Genomic DNA, 10,433 nt, shown 5'->3' with positions numbered 1-10,433 from the left:
CATTACTCCAGTCTTCAGTGTCACATGATCCTTCAGAAATCATGTGCTGGTTTGGTGCTTAAGTAACATTTCTTATTATTATCATTGTTAAATCAGTTAAGCTGCTTAATGTTTTTCCTTCTCCTTCAGCCACCTGGCTCCATTCTGGTATGGAAAGCCCATTTTTCATTATCCTATTAATGAAATCCCCACTCCAACACTTTCTTCTCTTGCGAGTATTCGGTTTTATTTTAAAATGTCAGTTTATGACAGTAAAATGGGCTGTGAACGTTGTTTCATGTTGACTTTAATAGCTTTTTCTGCAGAACCTGTAAATAATAGGTGTGTGTGTGTGTTAAACCACTTTGTCCTTCCTGGCGTATATTTCCTTGATAAGTTCTTGAATGGATACACTCCAACGCTTTTAGAGTGTAGAGTGTATCCATTAAAATTTAAACTCACCTTCAGAGAACTTTTGGAGTACTACTTGTATTTCAGCCTGAGAGACTGTGTGTTGGAGAGAGAAAGGCATCACTCACTGTCACTGACTGCTTCTGTGCAAAAGTGTTAGGCCACCACCAGCTTTGTTGTTTTAGCAATGTTTTAATGACCATCCATATTTATTTTTCAGTCTCTTTATTACGATACAAGAGAGAGCCAGGTTCCTGCTATTGCTCAAGTGTAAGGGGAGGTCACTAAATACTTGCCACTTTAGCCTATAAAAAAAAATCAGATTTTTTCCCCCTGTTTTTTAATACTGCATACAAATTTACTGTATTTTCTGGTTATGTTCTAATAAAGAGACTGAGAAATAATTACATATGGTCATTATATAATTGCTAAAACAACATCTAATGGTGGCCTAAGACTTTTTCACAGTAGTGAATGTCTGTATTTCTCTGTTTTGGAACACACTTCTCTCTCTGTCATTCACTATGAACTAGTAATATTTAAGAGATGTAGTAGTGAAGAAGTATGACTATTGAGTGGGTGATTTGTATGCTTTAAGAGGAAAAGCCTCTTTGACTTGTACATTTTTTTTTTTTTCTTTTACGAATCCAGTGGCTCTCTATTAGTTGTTTTTGGTGGGACTCCTGTTTATCAGTCAGAGTTTGTCATAAGACATGGCTAAGTATTATGTTGCAATTTTGTGTTGTTTATTATGTTACTGTTTGTTTTTGTTTTTTTTCCTCAATATATATTTTGATATTTTTGTCTGTTTCTTTTATTAACTCGAGTTTCAAATAAAGACTACTCAATACGTTAATGGCCGTTGAATAGAGTGCTACATAATTTTGTATGCCAATTGTAAGTTAGCATCACACAAAAAGCCAATAGGATTTTTCTATTGGCTTTTGGATTATTGTAGGAAATAAGCTCTGACCAACAAACTTTATAAATCATACAAATTTTGTTCAGCAAGATAGTCTTCACACATGAACACAACTTGAAATTTGAAGCCTAAATAGTCGCAACAAGTAAAAAGCTTAAGGCTATAAATGAACTACACGGCTCATGACTTCAATGTCCCAACAACCTCTAGCAACCACCTTTTTAAAGACACATAGCAGACTAGGGGGGAAAATCAAGTAGTCTATATGCATTTTATGTCATAGAATAAAACGTGAAAATATCTTGAGCTTTTATTAACCACAGGCCTTATTTCAGCCATTTAACCAAAAACCCATTAGTTTTAGGACTCAATCCTGCAGCAATCCTACCTATTTCTGTCCAGATGGTTTAGTTACACCATCTACCAGGAGTGACTAACAGGGTCATTCTTACGAGCCAAACCTTGACCTCTTGGTTGCATCACTTCTCTTCCAATTTGTGACGTTACTGAGTCTTTGTCTTATGCTCAAACTTTTAATTTCCCCTAAAGACACGCACTCTGCATTTCCCTCAATGAAAAGTGACGTTGCTCATGTAACCATTTTGCTGAACTGCAGCTAGCCTGTGTGCTTGTCCTAAAGCACAAACAGCTGCCATACAAGATTTGAATGGATATGTACTGAATGCATGGAAGTGTGTGCAGCAGTAATAGGTGGTATGACCCGCTGTAGCTGTATCAGAACCTCAATGTGACCCACACTGAATGGTTCATGGACGTCATACGTGACTGTAAATAACCGATCGGTAATGTCACAAGTTCTCTGTGTGATCACTATAGATCCCAGCCATGAAAACTGTCTGTAACATTATATCTAAGTCTGACCTCAGCTCTACAGAGACCATGGGGCATAATTCAGCTTGACAAACACACACACACTCTTTCTTTCACACACACTTTTTGCTCTCTCGGTGGGAGCGTTGCATTTGGGGTTCAGGCCTCTAGCAGATGGACAGTGAGAGCTGCTGACAGGGCATATTTGCGTGAGCAATGCAAGGACAGGGAGAGCGGTTTCCTGGGGGAACTTAGAGGACGGACACACAGATGAATGTGCAGGGATGATAGAGGCCCACTTCTACCCCAAGGGGTTTAAGAGGGGGAACTTAATGATGGATGAGGCTTTTATTTCCTCTGATATCTTAGAACCTCTAATATGTCCTGTAACTGTGTATGCATTACAGGGAGATTTTGTGTTGTTGCACTTTTGCCGAAAGGCAGAGTTTGATCTCCTGCTCTCTATGATGTCATCAGTGCTATCGTCACAGCAGCTGGTGTTTCGCAGCGTCATCAAATGCTCTCTAAGCCACACCTCCAGCTGCTTTACTCATCTGTCGTATTTAAATTCCAGAGGTTTGCAGATTTGTATAAAGCTTTAGAGGAAGCTGTAGCAGGTAGATGGATGACTTCCAGGGTTGTGTGATGAAGTTTGAATGACCCTTGTGGATATAGACTCTGGAGAAAACTGATGAAGGCAGTGGTTGTGCCTGAGGAAGCAGCTAATTATAAACCCCCAGAATTTGATCGGTGGTATTAACTTGAAGCAGCTCCTAGCTAAATAGTTTCATGAACTGAATCATGTAGAATCTTGATTTGAACATCACGGGCACAGTCCGCAGGCTGTTCATTAACATATTAGCATGGAATTTACAGCCTGTTTTCATCGGCAGTACAATTCGAACATCGTAAATAAATCTTCCCTGTGATAACTCTTTCTCTGCAGCAGTGTGCTCTGGTTCTCAAGCAATCATCTAGCCGTGTGTGATTTCAGAGACTGCTTTAAGTTATTGACTAGAAGCAGTGTAAAAGCACTTATTGCTGAATTTAAATTAGTGATTTAATCTGAATTAATGAGATTCCAAGCCTACCCTTATGGAAAAAGTGTGCTTAATTGTACTGAATGTGCACTTGAAAGTATCTTTAAAAAATATATCTTCAAATAATAATAATCAAAAAAACTGTACTTGAAGACAATATAATCAAGTACATTTTTAAAAAGAGCACTTTGTAATAATGTCAAATTCAAAGTTGTACTTTAAAATACATTTTAAAGCATTGTTTTAATATTTTCTGTGCTTTAAAGATGTACACTTATTTTGATGTTGAGTAACATTCTAAAGCACATGTAAAGTACTTGATTATAATTTTAACTAGTGTTATTCTGTTACATTTAATGTTTTATATATATATATATATATATATATATAAAACATTTGTAAGTTCCAATTTAGTACATTAAAAAAAATAATAATAATAATAATATATATATATATATATATATATATATATATATATATATATATTATATATGCATACAATGGGTACGGAAAGTATTCAGACCCCCTTAAATTTTTCACTCTTTGTTATATTGCAGCCATTTTCTAAAATCATTTAAGTTCATTTTTTTCCTCATTAATGTACACACAGCACCCCATATTGACAGAAAAACACAGAATTGTTGACATTTTTGCAGATTTATTAAAAAAGAAAAACTGAAATATCACATATCTTCATGAAGCTTCAAAGCTTTACGAATCTTTTGTTTCTGAGAGTGTATCAAACTGTCAAAGTCACGTTAACCATTGAAATTTCAAAATGTTTCGAAACACTTATAATGTAACGACATTATAGTTGAACCTCTGTAGTCACATGAACTGTTTTAAATATGTCTTTAGTAGCTTTCTGGGTGTTTGAAAGTTTTGTCTTGCTGTCAATGCAGGCCTCACTGAGCCATCGGATTTTTTCAAAAATATCTTAATTTGTTTTCCGAAGATGAATGAAGGTCTTACGGGTGCGAAACGACATGTGGGTGAGTAATTAATGACAGAATTTTCATTTACTAACTCTTTAAAGCGTATTTGAGTTTACCGTAAATGCTTGTCAGTGCATTTGGCAACACACTTGAACCATATTTCAGACAATAGAAGTAATTATGAAAATAAAGATGTACTTAAGTCCTGTAAGTGGGTCAAAGAAAGCACTCTATTGCATTTAATATAAATTTTAATTATAATACATTTTCATTTAATTGCAATTTAAATGCACAAAGTATGTGCTTAAGGATCTATTTTTTAAGTATATGTACTCCTTTTAAAAGTATTCTAAAGTGTACTTTTTCTCAAGGTAGTCTAGCGAAGCTTTTTTGCCAAAACTATTGAAACATAGTATTGCATACGATGCTGAGCAATATTTGAATTTAAACAGTGATCATTTAATATAAAATGCACTTTATAAAAAGAAATATAAATCTGTTTCTCTCTCTCTGCTGTGGTTCTGTTTAAGAATTGAGAGATTCATCTGCAGTAAATCTCATTTGTTCTCTTAGATGGTGTGTATGAGAGACTGCAGAGACAAGTTAGGAATGTGTTAGTACTCGTGTGTATGTGTTTGTGTGTGCTCAGGGCGAATCTCTATGCTTCAGTGGGTCGGCACTGAAGAATCTCTGTCTGGAAAAAATGTGGAGAATAAATGACGAAGGAGAAGAAATGGGGGAAAAAAAAGAAAGAGTGATGGCTGCTGAGGCTGTTACTGGGTGTGTGGGTTTATGTGCGTGTGTGTGCTTAGTCAACCATGGGTTCCTATTACAGAATGTCCAGTGTAAGCGCTACGAAGACAAGCACACATATAACCGATACACAGATAAATTACAGCTTGACCCCAGTGGTGTGTGTGTGTATTCAGTCCAGGTGGCTCACAGTCATTGAGTTTGTGTAAAATACTCTTCATCATTTCAGCACGTGTGTCATCAGTAATTCTCCTCCAGTTTTTGAGGTTGTCAGATCTGTATTTTCCGGGTCAGCAGTTGTGGACCCACAATGCTCTGATTACTGATTAAGTCAGTAATTCGGCGTCGCTCACTAGCTGTTATTGACATTACGTTTTTTTTGTTAACAAATCTGCTGTCAGAGCTGTGGTCACCAATACTTTAAGGACATTCAAAAATAGATTTGGATGCTTTTTTTTAACCTAATTTTTAAAATCATGCAGAAATATAAGTTTCTTTAGACATACTTAAGCAGCATCAGATTCACAACCATGCTGTTGTACTTGCATTTTAGCTAATATTCAAACCAACAGCATGATTGATAGTGTGATATTTACACAGGAGATAAATAAAGAAGAAGCTACTCTTGAGAAAAAAATTTGGCCATCTTATTTTCTCCGCCAATGCACAGACTGGGACAGAGTTGTGAAGGGAATGGAGCAAGAGCAAGATTTCTGGACTAAATTGGCTGTTCTTTGTTGCAGTCTTTCTTAATAAACTGACATAAAAAGTAACAGTTTCTAAAATTTGGAGGAGTGCTGTGGCTAAATCTTAGATAGCCCATATAATTGTGCAGTCTGTACACTTGGGTTAGCATCATTCGCTTTCATTCGGATCAGTTATCTTTAGACCTGGATGGCTGTCTTTGTCATTTCGCTGTGATCTCTTTCTTTGCTAATGTAAATTGTCTCAATCTCAAAAGCATAGTCAAACTCAAACAAGTGCATTTTTATTTGTTGATAAGTATTTAAAATGATAGTTTTGGTGAAAATAAACCATGATTTGCTCAGATGCGGTGTTATAAGGGAAGGACTTTTTTCATTCTGAAATTTTATTGGACAAAAATTTGGCTATGCCGCTGAGAGCTACCAGAGTCATCATTATTTTGATTGTTTGTCACGTATATAGGAAAAAATGTAAACATTGAAGTTAAATGGTTTGGTTCACTTCAGAATTAAAATTTCCTGATAATTTACTCACCCCCATGTCATCCAAGATGTTTATGTCTTTCTTTCTTCAGTCGAAAAGAAATCAAGGTTTTTGAGGAAAACATTTCAGGATTTTTCTCCATATAGTGGACTTCATTGGTATGCAATGGGTTAAAGGTCCAAATTGCAGTTTAATGCTAGTGCAAGACGAGAATTTTTGGTTAAAAAGTATATACTTTTTTTTTTTTTTTTTTTTTTTTTTAGAAAATGGCCGATCGTTTCGCTAAATAAGACCCTTATTCCTCGCCTGGGATCGTGTAGAGCCCTTTGAAGCTGCACTGAAACTGCAATTTGGACCTTCAACCTGTTGGTAGCTGTTGAAGTCCACTATATGGAGAAAAATCCTGGAATGTTTTCCTCAAAAACTTTAATTTCTTTTTGATTGAAGAAAGAAAGACATAAACATCTTGGATGAAATGGGGGTGAGTAAAATATTATGGAAATTTTAATTCTGAAGTTAACTAATCCTTTAATTTTGTCAACTTTTTGGAGTATACTAGCATATAGATGACATAAAACTTACAGACATGGACTAAAAGCCTCAAAAGTCTAATTTTGATTTCATTGGATCTTTAAAAGTGACAGTTTGGGGCCAAGTGCCTTCTCGGAAAATTAAATGGATAAAAGCTGTTTACTGCTGAAAACTCCCATTTTGCTTAAAATCCCCACAGGAAGCTTTTTGCCGATTTGAATGGCCGATTGGTCCAGTTAGAATCTGACAACATGAGCTGCTGTCGTACCAGGAATAACGGTCAACATTCAAATACATACTGAAATTTGATCATGTAATTTGATTATTTATTTGTTTTATTCTTTTTTTCCAGCATGACCATCACAGAGCTGTGTGTCTTTTAGCATTGATTGACTTCCACACATTATTCCTAATCTGCACTGACACTTCTCTAAGAACTGCCTCATTCTCACTTGTTTGTCCATTTCTTTCTTCAGTGTGAAAATGGAGTGATTGCTGCAAAACACTGTTCTTGTGTCTCATTGGATGACTGCCCACCAGCTGATGCCACTGGCCACATTAAATATCGCATCACTTCCTGCACTTTCATTATGGTGAGATCACTGTGACAGCTGTGCTGAGCACTGAACACACACACAGACTAATTTTTCATTTAAGATGAAAAACTTAAAACAAATACATTTAATTCATTTGCAGCTAGCATACCTGAACAGGCACACTTTTAAACAAAAATAAATAAACACAATAGACCAAGAAACAACAGCTTCTGCATACAATCTTACTATGCACATAGTCATATTTATATGTTTTTATTTTTATGACAAACAGGTACATCAATAGAATGAGATGATCGTAGTGTGTGCGTGTGTGTGTGTGTGTGTGTGTGTGAGAGAGAGAGAGAGAGAGAGCTCACAGGTATTTGAATGCAACCTGCAGTCAAATTAATTTTGCTCACAGCTCTCAGTCATTATGCAGAATGAATGAACTTTCCACTTGCCTGAATATAGGACAGATAATTCCCCAGGGCTTCTGATGTATGTGGTGTGTGTGTATGTGTGTTTGTATTTGTGTGAGTGAGTGAGAGCTTATGCATATGCATTAATTAGTAAGTTCCTTTAATCAATCTTTTGAGCTTGCAGCAGTATTATAGTAGTATCATTGAGATACTATTATGAATTATAGATTTTTTTTGGATCCTGGAACAGTGACATAGGTACTGTTATGCTATATGTCAATTATAGAGCTAATGCATCAGTGATAATTATTATCAAGAATAAATTAATCAATAGAATATTTTGTTACTCAAGGTTAAGTAACATGTTTTAAGTTCTCATAGATTAGTTTGTGTTGTATGTGCAGTATTGTGCACAGCTTGTGAGGGAACCCTATTGTTTATCTCATGTTTTTTCCCAATATAACTTTTATGCTTTTCTCTGTCGTGGGAGTACAGAGGACTCAAAAGACATCAGATCAGCTGCGTTCCATCTGTGCTGCTGTTTCAGAGTGGAAAAGCCAGCTGCAGACAACATCACTGTTTCTGTGGCAATAATACATTGCGGGCAAGCTGCATTCCAATCTGAATTTAAATGCGACCAGTTCAGTGTTCAATAAATTTCATTAATGACACCTGTAAGAAACGAGTGCAAGATGGGTCATTGTGACATAATAATAATAATAATAAAAAACATGATTAAGATGGGCAGTCAATTTTCTTTAAGGGTTAGTTCACCCAAAAATGAAAATTATCCCGTGGATTTACTCACCCTCAAGCCATCTAGGTGTATAGTAGGGGTGTAACAGTACACAAACATGATGGTTCAGTACGTACCTCGATTTTGAAGTCACGGTTCAGTATGGGTTCGGTACAGCAGGGTTTTTTTATTAAACAATGTTTTACTGAACCAACTGTGTCTCTCTGTCTTTAAATTTATTTAATTATAATTAAAATCTTAAGGATAAAAAATCTATCTCTGCTAATGCTGTAAACTATTAGGGAGCCTTTACTTGCACATTATTATAATAAAGGTTACAATTAACAACAGAGCCCAAATTATTAAATACAGTTGCTATTTATTTTTAGACATAATCATCAACACTCAAATAATAATAAAAAATGTATGTATTGTAAGCATGTAAATTACACATAAGGCAGTTTTTGCATTAACTTCTGTTTCTCCAATTCGTTGTTGAAATATAACTGTTAATCATTTACACAGTGGCTGTCATAACTTGTTTTCATGACGGATTTATTTAAGCCTTACATTAACTAACAGGTTAATATATAGACTAATATAGTGCATTTATTTAGCGAAACAGTTAATTTCTCTAGTGAACTAACAAGCTGTTGACACTGAATGGCTTTTCTGAGGTAAATGTAATAAGCTTTCTACGTGACATTGTTTACAAACTGTTTTACTGACATCTTTCCGCGGTTGAAACACTAAGTTGTACTGTATCTTTCAACATACCTTTATGTTCATTCATGTTCATTCTGTAGTACTGTAGACGTTTGAACTGCGATCTGTCACGTCACATCAAAAAGCTTCAAAACGGAATTTATTGTTTGATTTTCGTGATAAAATGAACAGAATTTGAAAGATGGCACTTTGTTTCTTATCGAAAGTAACAAAACACAGAGCTTATTGCGATTATTGGTGGAACTGCTGGTCAAAATAAGTTAGGCTAAAAAGCATTACTGTGCGCGCCCCCTTTTGGATTGGAGTGTGGATCGCCTGTATTCGTCGTCATACTGCATGAACCGAACCATGACGTCCGTACTGTGACGGTTCGGGACGAATACACCCTTAGTATAGTATAGGACTATCTTCTTTCAGATGAACACAATCGGAGATATATTTAAAAATACGCATCGATTTGCGGCGGAAGAGCAACCTCTGACCTGACGCATGATGCAATGAAGAACGCGGAAGCGTTACATACATTGTGTCAGGGGGTTACTCATTTGGCGCAAGTCGACTTACGCAGTATGCGTACGTCCGTCCACTGGAAGCTAGTTATTTGAATTTATAAAGGTTTTAATATGAATATATGTCTTACAAAAATGTGTCGATTCGCTTTAAAAGGTCTTTATTAACACCCTGGAGCCATATGGATTACTTTTATTATGGATGGTTGCAATTTTTTTTAATTCAAAATGTAGACCCCCATTCACAACCATTATAAAGCTTGGAGGAGTAAGGATATTTTTAAATATATCTCCGATAGTGTTCGTCTGAAAGAAGATAGTCATATACAACTAGGATGGCTTGAGGGTGAGTAAATCATGGGATAATTTTAATTTTTGGGTCAACTTTCCCTTTAAGAGCAGGGGTGTCCAAACCTGCTCCTGGAGGGCCACTGTCCTGCAGAGTTTAGCTCCAACTTCCCTCAACAGTCCTACCTAGGAGGGTCAGGTGGTTCAGGTGTGCTTAATTGGTGTTGGAGCTAAACTCTGCAGGACAGCGGCCAACCAGGAACAAGATTGGACACCCCTGCTTTAGAGTCACTATTGCATATTACTCTACGTAACTATTTTTAATTCAAACATGATGGAATTAATTTTATGTGCACAATGGCTTATCCAGCCATCTGCACATCAAGCTGCAAGTCAAAATTTACCCAAAAGACAACGTGGTCAACTCAAATTAGCAGGCACATGGTTCAGTGTGTTTTGAATGTGAGTGAGAGAGATGATTGTGAAAGTGTGTATGTGTGTCTGCATTCAACAAGAGAGTCAGTCTGATAAATCTGGCACCGCATACACAGACATGGCTTGTATGGTCAGTTTAAACGTGCACACACACACATAGGAAATAAGGAGCTGAGGAAATCTGGGTCGCTGTT

This window comes from Ctenopharyngodon idella, chromosome 5, assembly GCF_019924925.1.
Source record: "Ctenopharyngodon idella isolate HZGC_01 chromosome 5, HZGC01, whole genome shotgun sequence".
Lineage (NCBI taxonomy): Eukaryota > Metazoa > Chordata > Actinopteri > Cypriniformes > Xenocyprididae > Ctenopharyngodon > Ctenopharyngodon idella.
This window is presented reverse-complemented; position numbering follows the sequence as displayed.